At 39.5% G+C, this 19,290-nt stretch overlaps 1 long non-coding RNA gene across 1 annotated transcript in view; it reads left to right on the forward strand.

Annotated features, from left to right (window-relative positions):
• The window catches only part of LOC110266713, a 20,738-nt gene continuing 11,070 nt past the window's right edge, over nucleotides 9,623–19,290 (forward strand). Inside the window, exons 1-2 of the long non-coding RNA XR_002354211.1 lie at nucleotides 9,623–9,636; nucleotides 11,824–11,828. This is a non-coding gene — a long non-coding RNA (uncharacterized LOC110266713). The remainder of the gene's footprint in view (nucleotides 9,637–11,823; nucleotides 11,829–19,290) is intronic.

The raw sequence follows: 19,290 nt of genomic DNA on the forward strand, positions 1-19,290 counted from the left end.
AGAACTTTAGCTTTCATGATCTCTTTGATGAAGGGATCTTGGTCCTTGAGGGAATTATCTTCCTGGTTGGAATGAGCAGATTTGTTTTTGAGATCTACTTTGAGCTTCAGGAGCTTGTCTTCTAGCTCTCGTCGTCGCTTAGTTTCCCTCCGGAGGCTTCTCTTGATGTTCAGCCTATTTTTCGAGTTGTTTGAGGTGTATCCTTCGGGGTAATGTCCGGGTTCTTGTTTGGCGTTCTATCCACCAAACCAGAGTTGTGATCGTTGTCATGGTCGTCCACCATGGTGATGGGATAACTTCTAGTTTCCCCGGCAACGGCGCCAATGTTCCAAGGATTACCTGAAACTGTAGGTCGATCTCGGTCGAGATCTGCGGTGGTGACCGAAGCTGTCATGTCCGACTTGATGGCCGTGATAATGCTGCTGATCCGTGATCACCGGAGGGTGGTGGTACCTGCAAGGGACTCCGATGCCTAAGTTAGCATGGGCTTTAAGCAGGTATTTGGTAGAATCAGAGTATGAGTTATACCTGGGTGCTCCAGTGTATTTATAGTAGTGTGGGCTGACCATCTTAGATAAGATAAGTTAGTTATCTTATCTTATCTTTGAGTGAAGTCATCTTATCTTTAAAGGGAATCGCCCTTATCTTTTTAGGCTTTAGCCGCCTTTAGATTGGGCTATGTCCCTTTGTTTGGGCCTTCTTGGGCTTCTTGTGGCGATTTAGCCGACCTCTTTTAAAGAAGAGGTCGAGGACCTGACCTGAAGTGGTCGGTTGCTCTGTCTTCAATCAGCCCAGGTCGGATAACTCGACCCAGGGTATGAACAATAGGAAAACTACAAAAACTCAAAGTAGCATCCAAAAAGTAATTTGTACACTAAAACCTACTAAAACTTGATAAAACTTAACAAAACATAACCAAAAATAATAATAAAATAGTGCTAAAAAGTGTATAAAATATCCGCTCATCAGGGGATCACCCTTTTCTTTGCCACCACATCATAGAAGTGGTCTTGATGAGCCTTGGTGAGGAATTGCTTCTTTTTCCAAGGTTTAGAAGAAGAAGCGGAAGCCTTTCCCTTTCTCTTCCTTGAGGCTTCACTGACCTTGGGTGCCATACTTGTGAGTGGTAGAAGTCAAAAAGCAAAGTTTCTGCAACACCAAACGTAAGAAGTTTTCTCATCCTCGAGCAAATGAGAATGAAAAGGAAAGAAAGGAGTAGAAGAATGAAGAATTATAGAGGGTGAAGGGAGAAGAGAAGCCTTCGGCCAAGTGGGGTTGAGAAAGGGGAGGAGTGCTTAGAGTGTATAAGGGAAGAGGAAAAGAGTGATTAGGTGTGAGGGTGATGAAAGGAATGAAGGGGGTATTTATAGGGGTGGGAGGGTTAGGGTTTCGATTATGAGGGAGGGAAGAATGGGTGGGAATGGTTTGAATTTGAAGTGGGTGGAGTTGGTGGAAATTGAATGATGGGAGTGAGGAAGGGTGTTGTGAATAGGAAAAGGTGATGTGGATGTGAATGGGTGAGGGTGTATGGGGAAGAGGTAAAGTGGGCTGTGGTTTTCAAGATTTAGAAAAAGGAGGAGAGAGAAGGAAGGTGGGATAGGTGGAGATTCTATGGGACCCACTTAGCTGAGAAGGTTGCAGAACTCAAGCTGCCTACCCCCTACCTGGCGTTCAACGCTAGGAATGGGCGTTGATCGCCCAGAAGTGGGTAAAGGGTTGGGGCTAGCTGCCCCCTGTAGGGCGTTGAACGCCCAAAACACCCCTTTTCTGGAGTTCAATGCTAAGCTTCTCTCCTTTTGGGGCGTTGAACAACCAGGATGCTCCCTTCATGGTGTTCAACGCTAGCTCTTTGTCCCTGTGGGAAGTTGAACGCCAAATTCCCTCCTTGTCTGGCGTACAACACCAGCAAGGGAGTGATAAATTACTATTTTATGGTATGTTTTGGATATGTGTGGAGAAGAGGGAAAGTAGGGGAGAGAAGAAGGAGGGGTAGGTGGAGATTCTGTGGGAGCCACTTAGCTGAGAAGGTTGCAGAACTCACGCTGCCTGCCCCCTACCTGGAGTTCAATGCCAGGAATGGGCATTGAACACCCATAGCGGGTGAATGGTTGGGGTTGGCTGCCCCCTGTAGGGTGTTGAACGACCAGTTCTGCCCTCTGGCTGGCGTTCAACACCAGAGCATGCTCCCTTTTGGGCGTTGAACGGATAGGATACTCCCTTCCTGGCGTTCAATGCCGGGTCCTTTCTCCTCTTAGGGCGTTGGATGCCCAGAAACGCCAGGCATTGCTCCCTGGCTGGCGTTCAACGCCAGCATTTGCTCCCTGTAGGGCGTTGAACACCCAGAGGAGACTCTCCCCAAGGTGATCTGTTTTCAGTTCTGAATATCGTTGTCACTGTTCTGTTTTCAGTTTTGAAGAATGAAAATGTTTGAAGTATGAAGGAGGGCTTCGTATTGAGATGATGCACTCATTAAAGCCTTTGGAGCTTCGGAATGTTTCAAAACTCGTCAACAAGAGCCAATATATGAGGATATGGAATTCCAAGTGTGTAAGGCTTCACTGTCTCCTTCTCCTTGGTAGAATAGATGTAAATGCTCCTCCTTCCTCTTGTTTGTTGGCTTTTTCAGTGACCTACACTTACTCTTCATTGCATGTATCCTCCTTTCCCGCTATCTTACCACCTCTCAGGGTAGCTTTGCATTCATCTCTGGAGTTGGGCATTGTATCACTGAGAAAGCCATTAGTGGGATTCACAGCAACTTGCTTTGCCAATTACTCCATTCAAATTTCTAAGTTTCTGAAGAAGGTTTTAGTTTCGTGTATGAAGGTTCGTAAGGCAAGTTCCATGGCAGGGTAAAGAGATGATGGTTCTTGATAAGAATAAAGAGAGGATGATTCTTGATATGAATAGAGAGATGATGGTGATGGAGGATAAATGTCAGTAAAGAATTTCACACAAATATCACGTTGCAAGTATAGTTCTAAACCAACAATCAATCCTTGGTCAACGTTTAATTAAGTTGTCATAAGTACAAACCCCAATAAAAGTAAACCAAAGTATTCAAACCTTGGATCGTCTCTCAAGGAATTACAGGGAAGTATGTTTATTATTGGTTACGATGTACCTCTTTTTGGGGTTTTGAAATAAGGAACAAGAAATGTAAATAGCAAGACGGTAAAGAAACCTCAAATGGTAAAAAGATCTTGGCAAGGGTTAATAGTTAAGGATCTCTATCCTTGTCACTAACCACAATATGATAGTTGTAGGGATTAATCTCATTTAGTCATCCTCTAACAATTGAAAGAAAGTCAAATGAGCTTCATCAATCCTAATCCATAAGTCCTAGCCACTCACTAATCGAATTAATGAAAGCTAGTGTCAATGGACATCAATCATCAATCACTTGGACATTAGCAACTCAAGATCACCCAAGTTACCAACCCAAGCCAAGAACAGAAAAATCTACTCTATAGCTAAAAGAAATATTTCATTAAACACATAGCATATAATAAAAGTAAACATCACAAAATGCAAGAAGTAATAAAGGTTATGACTAACATAAACAAGAAATATCAATAACAGTAACTAAGGCAATTATCAAGAGACATGAAAACATAAAATTACAATGAAAGGAAATTGAGAGTAACAAAAGGACTCATAAACTAAAATTGCAAAATAAATAAATTAACAAGAGGAGTTGGTGAACTAAAGTGCTAGAACAAATAAAAGTAAGAGAAAACTAAATTAAAATAAGACTGAAACCTAAACCTAAATGTAAGAAGAAATTGAAAGAAGAAACCTTAAAACCTAGAGAGAAGAGAGAGCTTCAATCTCTCTAGAATCCTACATCTCAAACTAAAATGTGTGAATGAATGATGAATCCTGGTGCGTGGCAGAAGTTAGGCCAATTAAGAGATTTTAAATAAGAGAGTAGCGTTGCAAGTATAGCCCTTAACCAGCTAAAATCCGTCTCACCAATTTAGAAAGGTGTCACAAAAATTTAGAATAAAAATACTGGGAGTATGAATCCCAGGTCGTCTCCCAACGAGTTGCGAGAAAGTATGCTGTTTTATTAATTAGGAATTTCCACGAGAGATTGAGAGTTGAATAATGAGCAATTAAATAATTGTAAATTAAAGTAACAAAAACTAAGAATGATTATTAATATTCTAAATAAAAAGCCTTGACTGGGGGAATGATTAATTGGAAGTTCTATCCTTGTTGGGATCTCTTAAGTGTAGTATTAAAAAGGTTGTTGTTTTCACTTAGTTAACCCTTACTAAATAAAGGAAAGTCAAGTGATTGAGCTAACTCTTATTCGCAAATCCTATTCCTCTCCCTTGGGAAGGTCTAGCGTTAGTAAATACAGAACTAGCCAACAATTTCCAGTTTAAATAGCACTTAAGCCTTCCAACTCAAGTGTCTCTTTTTAATCAATCCCCATGTCAAGTATGGAGTCTACTCCATTGACATGAATATAATGCTCATAAAAATAATAGAAGAAGACATGATGAATTAAATAAAAATAAGAATTCAAAATTAATTAAAAATAAAAGTAATTCTTTGCATTAACAATCCATGAAAATAATCCAATTACTACTCTAAGCAAGAATTAAAAATATGTTATAAATAAATAAAAGAGTATGTAAAGAAACAAACTAGAATAATGTCTTTAACAGAGGTAATGACTTCTTCAATATCCAAAAGCAAAAGTAATGAATGAAAAGTGACCCTAGAGGGAAAGTAATCCTCTCTAAATTCAGATCTAAAACTAAAACTATCCTAATGTGTGAATGTATCTAAAATTGTGTTGTGTATCTAATCTCTGTCAAGTCTCTACATGTTCCCTGGCTTTATTCTGTGTTTCTGGGCCAAAAACTGGGTCAAAACGCGGCCCGAAATCGCCCCCAGCGTTTTCTGTTAATTATGCAGATCGCGCAGGTCACGCGTACGCGTCGTCCATGCATTCGCGTCATTCAGCGATTTTTCTTGTCACGCAAGCGCGTCGTCCACGCATTCGCATAATTCGTGCAGACTCCAATCCCCGCGTACGCGTCAGGCACGCGCACGCGTCGCTTCAATTTCTCCATTCCGCGCGCTCGTGTGAGCCATGCACGCGCGTCACTATTCGCTGGTCATCTCCTTAGTTTCTTGTGTTCCTTCTATTTTTGCGAGCTTCCTCTCCATTTCCTAAGTTATTCCTGCCCTATAAAGCCTAAAACACTTAACACACGGATCACGGTATCGAATGGTATAAAGGAGAATTAAAGTACATAAATTAAAGATTTCTAGGAAGCACGTTTTCAATCATAAAATAATACTAGGAAGGAAAATGTAAAGTCATGCAATTAGTATGAATAAGTGGGTGAAGACTTTATGAAACCACTCAATTAAACACAAGATAAACCATGAAATAGTGGTTTATCAACCTCCCCACACTTAAACATTAGCATGTCCTCATGCTTAGCTTAAGCAGATAAAACAAATGAGTAGGGAAAAGTAAGACTCATGCAATGCAATACAACCTATGTATATGAATGCAACTATATGATTTTGTCTACTTGGTTAAAAGTAAATAAGTTCTTCAAGACAAAAATAAATCAAATTCCACTAATTCAAATTATATAGTAAAAGCAATTAAACTTGTAAGAAGACAGCTCATGAAAGCAGGAAACATAGAATTAAGCATTGAACCATCACTGATGGTGTATATGCACTCCAGTCACTCTAGTGTATAGGGTAATCAGTCTATTCTTCTCTAATCATGCTTTCTAAACCTTGTTCTTCACCTAACCAATCAACAAATATTTAATGTACCAATGCAAACATCATGAGGTCTTTTTAAGATTGTAATAGGGCCAAGGTAAAGGTGATGGTATATATATGGCTGAGTGAGCTATAAATTGAATCCTTGATTAACCTAAGCTCTTACCTATACATACATTCTATACTTTTAAATTCATGCTTAGTTACCCAAAGTTTTCCCACTTTTATATACTCATGCATCAACACTTCTTTTAACTTGTATCACATGTGCATTGATTTTTCATTAGGCTTAACATTGGGGTAATTTTGTCCCCTTATTCATTTATCTAATTACTTAATTATTTGAATATTTTTTGATTTTTTTTTTTTGCAGCATAAAAATAACATTGCCAATGCACATGGATTTATAATTATTTTTAGTTTCACATGAGTATGTACGCAAATTCCCAATATTTTATCATGACACATTTCCTTATTAACCCATATTTCCACAATTTCTCCATACTTAATTGACACACACTTTCTATCTTAAGCTAACCAAAGATTCAATTTGGGGTATTACTTGTTTTTCTGCTTAAGGCTAGTAATGTGGTAAAATATAGAACAAATGGGATTAAAAGGTTCAAATTGGCTAACAAAGGTAAATGGAAGGGTAGGCTATTTGGGGTAAGTGAGTTAAATAAAATAATGGCCTCAATCATATGCATGCATATAACACATTAAATATTGGACATATAGGATGGAACAAAATATATATCACAATCATAGAGAAGCAAACACACAAGAATAGAATTTTATGGTTAAATATTGTAACCATGTCATTAGGCTCAAGTCTCACAGGTTGTGTGTTCTAGCTTTTAACTCTGTTCCAAATACAATTTCCAAACAAGTTTAACACAAAAGTTTTGATTTAAATTAGTGAAATTTTTCAAAAATAGCGTCTTAAAAAGAAACTTATTATTTTCAACTAATTAGAACATGCATGCACAAATTCTTATTACTATGCTATTTATCCTATCCTAATAAAAGAAAAATAATTAAATATCCTATTTATTGGTGTTTAAGGAAAAGAAATTACCTCTGGAAGTCAGGTACTGACCGACCTCCCCACACTTAAAGCTTGGCACTGTCCTCAGTACCATTAGTCAGGAACAAAGGGGGGCTGGTAGCAGTATCTCCACAACCGGGACCATCATGGCTCCCTGTGCTGGTAAATAAAGTGGAGTCCGGGGTGTCTGGGTCTTCTTTAGGTGGGTGGTTACCAACAATCAGCTCCTTGAGGTTTGTAAATCGGCGCTTGTTACGGCGCTCCCTTTGCTTTCCTTTCCATTCAATTCGGTCTAGCCTCTCAAGTATTTGATGGAGCAGTTGGTTTGTTGAAGGTGCTTGTGATGTGGAAGGAGAAGGAATGTCCTCGGCCTGGTCTGTAGGCCGAATAGTAGTGGCTGCTGGAGGTCTGATATACTTTCCGTTAGGGACGTACTGATCATCTCGTGGAATCATGGCCTTGGTGTCCCCAGCGCTATAGGAGACTCCGGCTGCTGAGACTAGATCTGAAACTAAAGCGGAAAAAGGTAGGTTACCCGCAATCTGTATGTGTCTCATAGCATGCCGAATGTGTCTTGGTAAATTGAGGTGCTGATCTGTAAGGATACACCAGAGTAGAACAGCCATGTCTGCAGTGAAGGAGGACTCGTGAGTGCTCAAAAAAATGTAATGGGACATAATCTGTGCCCATACTCGAGCCTCCACGGTGAGTGCTGAAGCCAATATGCTCTTAGGTCGAGATCGATGGTATCCATAGGTCCATCTGCTGCCAGGTTGTGCTATAACTCTGAGAACGGCGTTCCAGTCAAATTGGTATGTCTGGAGTTTGAATGAGGCTTCTTGGAATGCGTCCAATCCTTCTGGTGCAGGGGGAAGATCTAAAGCTCGTTGAATGGCCTCTTCTGTTATGGGGACTTGCTTCTGATGGACATAGACAGACTGCATGGTTGGCATGTGAAAATTGGAGTAGAATTCAACTACCCATGAAAGATTAACCTGTCGTGACTATCTCCGTAGGAATCCCCATTGTCTTCGTTCAATTCGCGGCTCAACAAATTCAACAATGTTGGTCGGGAGGATGAGAAGGTATTCGTTATTATAATTTCTCTCAGCCAGGATGGGGAATATTTGCTCACAGTAACGGTTAGTGAACTGCGCAGTATCCTTTGATGGAAAAGCTTTCTCTTTTTCATCGACCTTGATGATCCTCTTGATTCGTTTTGTTGAGGGCTTTACTGCTGTTGAAGATGGCTCTGCCACTAGTGCTCTTTTGGTTCCTTTCCTTGCTGGTGATTTGGGAGTAGCTTTCTCTTTTCCTTTCTTGGTGGCCATCCTGAAAATGAAAAAAGAGAGTAATATGTAAAGCTAAGGGTTCGAGCAAGGGAGAGGATAGTATAGGTGATAATCAATGCACGGTAAAGAAGGATGTCGTTAACACATGGTCATGACTACATGTGAAAAGTTCATCAATGGAAATATAGCAAGTGCATTTGATGGCAATTAAATGCAAGATGTTTATTGGCATGCCGGCAATGGCATGAGTAGCATAGATCAAGTATTAAATGTCCAAGTTAGATTATCAACCCTTTCAAACTAATAACCTGTTTGTATTGACAATTATATTTAATTAATAAAATATAAAAGGGATTATGTGAAAAAAATAGGCATTAGAGTAGTAGAATAGAATAATATAAAATAATGTAGAATCTCATACGGGCTTTTTCACAAACACATAGCATGCATGGTGAATATGTTATTGAAAGTATTAAATTGAACATGCAAGCAACCCTTTAGGAAGTAATATTAATTGTCAAACAATTCCACAACAATTAATAAGCAAAATATAGAAGAAAATAATCACCCAATTAAATTTCTAACACCAATTAAAGGAATAAAAAGAAAAGAAAAAGAAAAAAAAAGAAAATATAGATAATGAAAGTAAAAAAAAGAAAAAGAAAACATAAATAAAAATAATAAAGGAAAAGTAAAAAGTAAGGAAAGAAAGAAAAGAACCTTGATAATGAATGTGAAAAATAAGGGAGGAGGAAGTAAAAAGTGAGAAAGAATAAAGAAGGAAGAAGAGAGAAGAAAAAAATAAGAAAGAAAAGAAAAGATTTAGATTTAGATTTGGAAAAGAAAAGATATGATATTTGGCACTGATTTGGATAAGCCGTGCACCGCATGTGACGTGGACGCGTGGGTCACGCGATCGCGTGGTGGGTGATAAGTTCAGGTGATGTGGACGCGTGGGTCACGTGATCGCGTGGCCTGATTTGTGCTATTGGCACGAGTGTAGCCTCGCGTACGCACGACTTTCTATTTTAAATGCATTTTGCCAAAAATCTGGGTGACGCGTTTGCGTGGTTGACGCGATCGCGTAAATGGCCATATTTTGAAAACGACGCGGACGCGTGGGGCACGCGTTCGCGTGATAGGGCTTGTGCTTCCAGCACCATTCCAGCCCAGCTCCATCATAACTTGCTGCCATATACCTCTTTACATTGATTTTGCAAGGCCACACGGTCGCGTGGGTGACGCACACGCGTGGGAGGCTATTTTTCAAAATGACGCGATCGCATAGGGCACGCGTTCACATGGGCATGCTTGTTCCTAAGGCAAACCTCCAGCCACGCTTTCGCGTGACTCTCTGCTTCTTTTCTTCCATGTTTTGAATGCACATATGACGCGGACGCGTCGCGTGCTTTTTTTATATGCAGAATGCAAATGCAAATGCAGGCTATATGCAGAGATTATAAGAAGAGTCATTAACAAAAACAAAAATAAAACTAAGACTAAAACTGAACGATGATACCATGGTGGGTTGTCTCCCACCTAGCACTTTGCTTTTATGTCCTTAAGTTGGATGTTTTTCAGGCTCATTCTGCTTCAGTTGGTGGGTCTTCCAAGAGGAAGACCTCTAGTTCTTTGTGATCCTTTATCTTTTCACCATGATAAAGCTTCAGGCGATGTCCATTAACTTTTAGGAATTTGGAGCTAGAAGGATGACGCAGGTGAAAAACTCTGTATGGCTCTGCCTTCTCTACTTTATAGGGACCTTCCCATCTTGATCTTAGTTTGCCTGGCATAAGCCTCAGTCTGGAGTTATAAAGAAGAACTAACTCCCCTGGTCTGAATTATCTCCTTTTTATGTGCTTGTCATGGACAGCCTTCATCTTTTCCTTGTATCACCTGGAATTGTCATATGCTTCTAGGCGAAGATTCTCAAATTCTGCTAGTTGCAGTTTTCTTTCAGCACCAGATTCTTCAAAATTCATATTGCATTCCCTTACAGCCCAGAAGGCCTTGTGTTCCACCTCTACTGGAAGGTGGCAAGCCTTTCCATATACCAAGCGGAAAGGGCTCATTCTAATGGGTGTCTTGTACGCTGTTCTATATGCCCAGAGTGCATCTTGTAGCCTGGCACTCCAGTCTTTCCTATGAGGTTTTACTATTTTCTCCAGAATGCGTTTAATTTCTCTGTTAGACACTTATGCTTGTCCATTGGTCTGGGGATGATAAGCTGTTGCTACTTTGTGAACAATTCCATGCTTCTTCAGTAATCCTATTAGTCTCCTGTTACAAAAGTGAGTGCCTTGATCGCTCACGATTGCTCGTGGTGATCCAAAGCGGCAAATAATATGGTTTCTAACAAAGGAAACAACAGTGTTAGCATCATCAGTACGGGTAGGAATTACTTCCACCCATTTAGAAACATAATCTACAGCTAACAGTATATAAAGGTAACCATTAGAGTTTGGAAATGGACCCATGAAGTCAATGCCCCAAACATCAAAAATTTCGCAGAAAACCATAATCTATTGAGGCATCTCATCCCTCTTGGATATATTACCAAACCTTTGGCATGGGGAACAAGATTTACAAAATTCAGCAACATCTTTAAAAAGAGTAGGCCACCAGAATCCACAGTCTAAGATTTTTCTAGCTGTTCTTTGAGGGCCAAAATGTCCTCCACTCTCAGAAGAGTGGCAGGCCTCTAAAATTGACTGGAATTCTGATTGGGGCACACATCTTCTAATTACCTGGTCAACACCATACCTCCATAAATATGGGTCATCCCATATATAATATTTAGATTTGCTTTTCAGCTTGTCCCTTTGATGCTTAGTAAAATTGGGAGGAAAAGTATGGCTAACTAGATAATTAGCTACAGGTGCATACCAAGGAACTACTTCAGATACTTCTTACAAACTATCAAATGGGAAAGTATCATTGATAGGGGTGGAGTCATGCTTAATGTGCTCAAGGCGACTCAAGTGGTCTGCTACTAAATTCTGGTTACCACTCCTATCCTTAATTTCTAAATCAAATTCTTGTAGCAGCAGTATCCAACGTATTAGCCTTGGTTTGGACTCTTTTTTAGCTAATAAATATTTTAAAGCTGCATGGTCTGAGTATACTACTACCTTAGTACCAAGTAAATAGGCTCGGAATTTATCCAGAGCAAAAACAATAGCAAGAAGCTCTTTTTCAGTAGTAGTGTAATTAGACTGAGCAGCATCTAAAGTCTTAGACGCATAAGCAATTACAAAAGGGTCTTTACCTTCGCGCTGGGCCAGCGCTGCTCCTACTGCATGGTTGGAGGCATCACACATAATTTCAAATGGCTGGCTCCAGTCTGGTCCTCTTACAATCGGAGCTTGAGTCAGGGCGATCTTCAGCTTGTCAAATGCTTGCATGCAATCCTCACTGAACTCGAACTCAATATCTTTCTGCAGCAATCTGGATAAAGGCAATGCTACCTTACTGAAGTCCTTAATGAATCTCCTGTAAAAACCTGCATGGCCAAGGAACGAACGGACTTCCCTCACGGAGGAGGGGTAAGGTAAACTAGAAATGACATCCACCTTTGCTGGATCTACTGAAATACCAGTTTTAAAGACAACATGTCCTAGAATTATCCCTTGTTTTACCATAAAGTGACATTTTTCAAAATTCAATACAAGGTTTGTACTAACACATCTGTCTAATACTCTAGCTAGACTATCCAAGCAAAGGTCAAATAAATCACCATATACGCTAAAATCATCCATAAATACTTCCATACAGTTCTCAATAAGATCTGAAAAGATACTCATCATGCATTTTTGGAAAGTAGCAGGTGCATTACATAAGCCAAAAGGCATTCTTTTGTAAGCATACGTTCCAAAGGGACATGTAAAAGTGGTCTTTTCTTGATCTTCAGGAGCTATATGAATTCGAAAGTAGCCTGTATAACCATCTAAAAAGCAATAATGGGATTTACCTGACAGGCGATCGAGCATCTGATCAATAAATGGCAAGGGGTAATGATCCTTGCGAGTAGCTTGGTTGAGACGCCTATAGTCAATGCAAACTCTCCATGAATTCTGCACTCTGGTTGTCAGGAGTTCTCCATGCTCATTCTTTATTGTTGTGACTCCAGACTTTTTGGGCACCACTTGTACTGGACTGATCCATTCACTGTCTGAGATGGGGTAAATAATATCTGCTTCAAGTAACCTGGTCACTTCTTTCTTGACAATTTCTAAGAAGGTAGGATTCAATCTTCTTTGGGGTTGACGGACAGATTTCGAGTCCTCTTCTAAATATATCCTGTGCTCACAAACATGAGGGCTGATGCCTACTATATCCGCCAAGCTCCATCCAATTGCTTTCTTGTGCTTTCTTAGTACACTAAGCAGTTGTTTCTCTTGTTGAGAAGTGAGTTCCCTTGCAATAATAACTGGGAACTTCTGATTATCCTCAAGGTAAACATACTTGAAGTGTGGAGGAAGGGGCTTCAATTCTGATTTAGGCTCTTGGCTAGGCTCTGGATCATTCGGGGCTAATGGTAATGTTAAGTTGTCTTCATTATGTTCAGAGGGTGTCCCCACACTTGGACCTTGCTCTATGTGCTTCTCTTCTAATTCTATTCGGTGAACTTCAGCTATAGTTTCATCAATGATATCGCATTGGAAGATAGAATGATCTTCCGGTGGGTGCTTCATAGCTTCATTTAAACTAAAACTTACTGTTCTGTCATCTATCTCAAAGGAGTAAGTTCCTGAGAATGCATCCAGCTTGAACTTTGAAGTTTTCAGGAATGGTCTTCCAAGAAGAATTGATGATGGTTTTCCTGAGTCATTAGGGGGCATTTCCAGGATATAGAAGTCAATGAAAAATATGAGCCCCTTAATGCTTACTAATACATCTTCAGCAATTCTAACTACTGTAATAATGCTTTTATCTGCTAACACAAAACGAGCTGCCAACCTTTTTAAGGGAGGGAGCCTTAAGGTATCATATATAGACAATGGCATTATACTAACACATGCTCCTAAGTCACACATGCAATCAGAAAATATTACACCTCCAATGGTACAGTTAACCATGCATGGACCTGGATCACTACATTTTTTAGGTATACTTCCCATTAAAGCAGATATAGAACTACCTAAAAGAATAGTTTCTAAGTCATTAATTTTATCCTTATGAATGCATAAATCTTTCAGAAACTTTGCATCTTTAGGTACTTGCTGAATAACATCAAAAAAGGGAACAGTTACCTCAACCTTTTTGAAAATTTCTACCATTTTGGGATCAAGTTCCGTCTGCTTTCTGGGATTTCTTGCAAGGTGTGGGAATGGTATAGGGATGGCGCTACTTGCAGCTTATGTATCCTTTGGTGCTCCATTCCTTGGCTGAGCTAATTCTTCTTCATCCTTGTCTTGTACTTTATCTTCCTCTTCAGCATCTTCCATTTCAGCATCTTCCATTTCAGCATCTTCTGCTTCTATCACATCCTCAGCTGGGGCATGTACTATTGGGTTTGGCTCCTCCTGATTCCTCTTTGGCAGTGTGGTTCCGGACCTCAAAGTGATGGCATTGATGCCACCCTTGAGGTTAGGTAAGGGTTGAGAAGGAATTCCACTGGAGCTTGAAGGTTAGTTGGTGGAAGCAGATAGTGACTCTATCCGGGCGGCGAGAGCTTGTAAAGTGGCATTCAGACCATTTAAAGTAGAGTTCAATGTAGTCTACATGTCTTGTTGTCCTTGTGCAAGAGAATGAAGCATCTCGTCATTTGATGAGGAAGTGGGATAAGTGATCTGTGGGACTTGTTGTTGGTTGTGCTGGAGTCCTTGTGACTATCTTGGTTCTGATTCTGCTGTCTGTTGTTGTTATTCCACCTCTAGTTTCCATTATTATCTCTACTTCCTCTGTTATAGTTGTCCCTCCAGCCATGGTTAGAATTATCTCTCCAACTTTGGTTGGAGTTGTCCTGCCATCTTTGGTTATAGTTTCCTCCTTGGTTACAGTTGCCGCCTTGTTGATTGTATCCTTGATTTGGGCGGTCATAAAAGTTATGAGTAGCTGCCACAGTGTTATCTTCTTGTTGGAGCTGCGGGCATTCATCAGTATAATGATTATAGTCAGCACAGATTCTGCATACTCTTTGTGGGACTAGCTGTTGGCTTTGTTGTGGTGTGGCAAGCTGAGCTTGTTGTTGTTGGTTCAACTGTATTTGCTTTAGTAGGTTGGTCATTTCACATATACTCTGTGTAAGAGCAGAAGTTTCAGTGCTGGAGAAAACTTCTGCAACGGCTTTTGAGTGGGTGCTCCTGTGCCTGTGATTCCTAGTAGACTCAGCTAAGTCGCTGATCAGTTGCCATGCTTCATCTGCGGTTTTGTACTTTTTCAGAGAACCATTACTAGCACCATCTAATGTAGTTTTATCCCGAGGCTTCATTCCTTGAGTGAAGTAGCTGATCAACATTAGTCTGTCAATCATGTGATGGGGACATATGTCCAGAAGGTTCTTAAAATGCTCCCAGTACTCATAGAGAGTCTCTAATTCACCTTGAACAATGCATGAGATCTCTTTCCTTAGTCTGTCTATAACTTCAGCTGGAAATTATTTTTCCAAAAATTTTCTCCTGAGCGTATCCCAGTTAGTAACAGTCGCTTCAGGTTGGGAGTAGTACCACTCCCTTGCCTTTCCCTCAAGAGAAAATGGGAAGGCAGTCGAAAGAATAGAAGTTTCATTCGCACCATAACGCCTAATAGTAGAACAGGCTGTCTGGAAATCCCTTAGGTGCTTAATAGGCTCTTGCGCAGGTAGGCCATGAAACTTGGGCATCAAGTTTATTAATGCAGTCTTCAGCTCAAAATCTGCAGCCAGAGTTGGATATTGCACTTGATACGGCTGTAGTGTAAAATCTGGGGCTCCAGCTTCCTGGAGAGTAATCCTCCGAGGTGCTGCCATGTTATCTACACGTGAATCAACTGAATTAGTAGTAAAGGAGCTTGTTTTGTTCTCAGATGGCAGTTTAGATTCGTCCTCAGATGAGACTGGTGAATCGATAACAATCATTTCACCACCCTCAGAGGCTAACCGACGTTGAGCTCGTCTAATACGTGAAATAGTTCTTTCAATTTTAGGATCAAATGCAGCTAGTCACAAAAATTTAGAATAAAAATACTAGGAGTAAGAATCCCATGTCGTCTCCCAATGAGTTGCGAGAAAGTATGCTATTTTATTAATTAGGAATTTCCACGAGAGTTTGAGAGTTGAATAATGAGCAATTAAATAATTGTAAATTAAAGTAACAAAAACTAAGAATGATTATTAATATTCTAAATAAAAAGCCTTGACTAGGGGAATGATTAATTGGAAGTTCTATCCTTGTTGGGATCTCTTAAGTGTAGTATTAAAAAGGTTGTTGTTTTTACTTAGTTAACCCTTACTAAATAAAGGAAATTCAAGTGATTGAGCTAACTCTTATTCGCAAATCCTAGTCCTCTCCCTTGGGAAGGTCTAACGTTAGTAAATACAGAACTAGCCAACAATTTCCAGTTTAAACAGCACTTAAGCCTTCCAACTCAAGTGTCTCCTTTTAATCAATCGCCATGTCAAGTATGGAATCTACTACATTGACATGAATATAACGCTCATAAAAATAATAGAAGAAGACATGATGAATTAAATAAAAATAAGGATTCAAAATTAATTAAAAATAAAAGTAATTCTCTGCATTAACAATCCATGAAAATAATCCAATTACTACTCTAAGCAAGAATTAAAAATGTTATAAATAAATAAAAGAGTAAGTAAAGAAACAAACTAGAATAATGTCTTCAATGGAGGTAATGACTTCTTCAATATCCAAAAGCAAAAGTAATGAATGTAAAGTAAACCTAGAGGGAAAGTAATCCTCTCTAAATTCAGATCTAAAACTAAAACTATCCTAATGTGTGAATGTATCTGAAATTGTGTTGTGTATCTAATTTCTGTCAAGTCTATGCATGTTTCCTGGCTTTATTCTGTGTTTCTGGGCCGAAAACTGGGTCAAAACGCGGCCCGAAATCGCCCCCAGTGTTTTCTGTTAATTCTGCAGATCACGCAGGTCACGCGTTCGCGTCATTCAGCGAATTTTCTTGTCACGCGAGCACGTCGTCCACGCGTTCGTGTCATTCGTGCAGACTCCAATCCATGCATACGCGTCAGGCACACGCATGCGTCGCTGCAATTTCTCCATTCCGCACACTCGCGTGAGCCATGCGCGCGCGTCAGTATTCGCTTGTCATCTCCTTAGTTTCTTGTGTTCCTTCTATTTTTGTGAGCTTCCTCTCCATTTCCTAAGCCATTCCTGCCCTATAAAGCCTGAAACACTTAACACACGGATCACGGCATCGAATGGTATAAAAGAGAATTAAAATACATAAATTAAAGATTTCTAGGATGCACGTTTTCAATCATAAAACAATACTAGGAAGGAAAATGATTACTTGATGAAAATATTCAATTAAACACAAGATAAACCATGAAATAGTGGTTTATCAAATCCCCTTTCCAGCTCTACTACCCAGCCTATTGTCTTTATTTTTGGGCCTGAAATTTGGTCAAAAGTAGCCCAGAAATCGCCCCCAGCGTACGCATCAGCCACGCGCACGCGTTACTTTGATAATTCACTGGCCACGTGTACACGTAATCCATGCGTACGTGTCGTTTGGACTATGGCTTGGTCACGCGTACGCGTCATCCATGCGTACACATCGAGATCAGCTTCTCAAATCTCAAAATTCTTGTGTTCCTTCTAATTTGGCATGCTTCCTTTCTATCCTCTAAGCCATTCCTGCCCTATAAAACCTGAAAACACTTAACACACATATTTCGACATCAAATGGTAATAAGAGAAGATTAAAAGTTAGCAATTTTAAGGCCAAAGAAGCATGTTTTCAATCATAGCACAAAATTAGGAAGGAAACTTAAAACATGCAATTTACTTGAATAAATGTGAGAATAATTGAGAAAATTCACTCAATTCAATCCAAAAATATACCATAAATGGATGAAGAAAGATGGTAGGATTTATTAAATGCAACCTATCTATATGAATGCAACTACATGCTAAATACTTATACCTACTTGGTCAAAAGTAAATCAATCTCCAAGAATATATATGAACAAATAGGGCTAACATAGTATGATGATTAAAGAATCACACTAATTCAAATCACAAAATGAAGCACAAATAGACTTGCAAGAAGAAAGCTCATGAAAGCTGGGAACAAGGAATCGAGCATCAAACCCTCACCGGAAGTGTATACACTCTAATCACTCTAGTGTTTGAGGGTCGATTCTCTCGGTTCTCTACTAATCTTGCTTTCTAAGGCTTGCTCTTCTTCTACCAATCAACAAAAATTTAATGCATGAACACACATATCACGAGGTCTTTTAATAGTTGTAATGGGGTTAGGGTCAAGGTAGGAGTGTATTTGGTCAAGTGGACAAAAATCTGAATCCTTGATTAACCTAAACTTCCCACCTAACCTAAAACAATCCATGGAATTAAAATGTAAAACCTAATTACCCACTGAATATCCCTTTTCCACATATTCATGCATCCCAAATTTAGTATAATACATATGCATTGCTACCACCATTTACTTTGGGGCTTTTTGTCCCCCTTTATTGCTTTCTTTTTTTTCTTTTTTTTTTCTCAGTGCATATGATTAAGGTATTGAATGTACGAGCATGTGCTCATCTATCTTTTTCACACTTTTACAAAAAGTATAACATACCCAACTCCCAAACCAAATGTTCCCAAACCCAATTTTCCTACACTTAAATCATGCACACTTTCACTAGTCTAAGCTAACCAAGGATTCAAATTAAGGATATTTATTATTTTCTGCTTAGAGTTAGTGATATGCTAAAATAAAGAACGACTGGAGTAAAATAGGCTCAACATTGGTTTGCAAAGGATGATGAAAGGGTAAGGCCATATGGGTATGTGAGCATAGTGAAACAAAGGCCTCGATCACATGAGTGCATGCATACATCAAACAATGGAAATATAGAATCAAGCAAGGTAAAGATCACAATTTTAGAGAGAACAACACACACCGAATCAAAATATTGGTTGATAAGATGGAACCAATCAAATAGATTCAAAAAGCTCACTAGGCTTGCACATTCTAGCTCTAAAACCATGGTCCAAAATAAATTTCTTCAAGCAAGTTCAAAAATTTTAATTCAAATTAGTGAAATGCCCTAAAATAGTTTATTGGAAAAGAAATTATTACTTCAACCAAGTAGTACTTAAATGCAAGCAACTAACTACACATGCAATCTATCATGCAATGCAACAACTAACTAATAAAGAAGATTAAGAATTGGTGTTGGAAAACGAAGTAGTTATCCACAGAAGTCGGTCTTGACCTCCCCACACTTAAAGATTGTACCATCCTCGGTGCATTCAAAGATGAGCAAGGTGGATTAGGATGGTTTGTTACAACTCATGACCTTCTTCAAAGGAATGTGCAGAGGGACTTGTTGTTCGCCCCATTTAAAAGCTTTTCCCTTTCCCCTCTTGGTGGCCAGCCTGAAAGGAGAGAAAAAGAAAGATGATGAAGCCCACAAACGAAGACATCAAAACAAATAGAATATAGGTGGGAGCTAATGCCAAATAAGAGTGGGGTTCTCAACTACATGGAAGCGACAACATGCAAGTGAGAAAGCAATATAAGCAAAGGGCATGTCAACTAAATATCAAACAAGTCAAGAAGCACCAAAATGATTCAAGAATTATCAACAGTTGAGTAGGAAAATTCAACACCAATAGTAAAATAGTAACTTAAGAAGGAAAATAAGGACAAGCTACAAAAGCAAAGTTAAAATGCAATGAATGAAAGTATGCAAACGCAATAAGTAGATGAGAATGAAAGAGAATAAAGATGAGAATTTAAAGGAATAAAGAAGAGAAGAACGAGGAAAGAAATGGGAGAAGAGAAGCGACGCATAAGCATCGTCCACGTGCACGCGTGAGAAGCAGAAAAGAGAAGGTGACGCGTACGCGTCAGTCATGCGTACGCGTGGAGGTGCATCATGATCTTCGAACAACACTCGCACAATTTCAACACAACTCTCTGGTTTTTGTACCAGGCATCAAAATATGGCGTCGACGTGCACGCGTCGGTCACACGTACTCGTGGCAT

Source organism: Arachis ipaensis, chromosome B09 (genome assembly GCF_000816755.2).
Source record: "Arachis ipaensis cultivar K30076 chromosome B09, Araip1.1, whole genome shotgun sequence".
Lineage (NCBI taxonomy): Eukaryota > Viridiplantae > Streptophyta > Magnoliopsida > Fabales > Fabaceae > Arachis > Arachis ipaensis.